This window comes from Acanthisitta chloris, unplaced genomic scaffold (assembly GCF_000695815.1).
Source record: "Acanthisitta chloris isolate BGI_N310 unplaced genomic scaffold, ASM69581v1 scaffold29214, whole genome shotgun sequence".
NCBI lineage: Eukaryota > Metazoa > Chordata > Aves > Passeriformes > Acanthisittidae > Acanthisitta > Acanthisitta chloris.
In genome coordinates, this window is record NW_008671424.1 from 6018 (window position 1) to 7209 (window position 1192).

The window sequence follows — 1192 nt, forward strand, 5'->3', positions numbered from 1 at the left end:
ACCCACTGATGCTGGGGAACACCCACTTTGCCATGAGAGGTTTTCAGGCCCTTGCCAGGGTGACCCCACTGTTGACAGCCCAAGGGTGGGGTCCCCAACCCCTGGGGAGCACACGGTGGGCCTCAGAGTCACCTGGCCCGAAGGCCCTGGGATAGCAGGTGGGGACAGGGGTCCCCAGCACCTCCAGGAGGGGTGGGTCAGCCCTGGGCTCTGCACCCCCATCCATCCTCCCATTCGCTCCAGGTCCCTCCATGCCCGGCTGCATGGTTCGATAACCCCCGGCAGGGTTTGGCTTGCCACCAAGGAGGAAGAAGGAAGGAGCAGGCTCCTGCTGGTGCCTCAGGGTCCTGCGTGTTGACCCTGCCCTGTCTCCCCCCCCATCACCGCTGCCTGGGACCTGCGTGCAGGCGTTATCTGTGCCATCGCAGCAAACGCCCACGCTAGCCCGGATGCGGTGGGCACGGCGTTCCCGCATGGCTGGCGAGGCCGGGCATTGCCTTGGGTTGCAGGTCACCTTCCACCAGGGACAGAGGCCAGATGCACCCAGCTGTGTGAAGGGACCCAGTGAGGCTACTGCAGCAAACTTGTTTGCTTCTTCGCAGGGTCTAGCCTGGCACCAGGGGGTGGAACTAAGTTGGTGACAATGTTGTGCCTTCCTCCCTTCATTGACAGCTGTGCCAGTCAGCTGCCACGCCATGGTGGCTGCACCTCACATGGGGAACAGAAACAGTCTGAAGCACTGACTGTTCTCACAGCAGCACCAGCACACCTCCCCATTCCCACGCTCCAAGAGGGCCACGGGACTAGAGATGTGGGGCGCACAGGGCACACAGATGATGTGGCCAAGTACCATCTGCCACAGGGCAAGACCCATGGCCATGTTGAGGCAGCCCTTCCTCACTGCGTGTGACAGGGTCTCTTCCCTGAACCCACCAGCGCTGGAGCAGAGAGCGTTCTTGGGAGCAGGTACTACCCCTGTCATGGACCCTGTGGGTTTGGGTACCAAGATCTTCCTCCACCTGATCCCAAGATCCCTTCCTGATGCTGCTGCAAGGCAACACCTCAGGAACCCCAGCTTAGGGGCTCTCATACCCACTTGGGGGGGACTAGCAGTGGCATCTGGCCTTGGACCCCATAGGAGCCACCCCCCAGCTGGCTCCTGGCTCCGGCAGTGGTGGTGGCACCCGGTTGC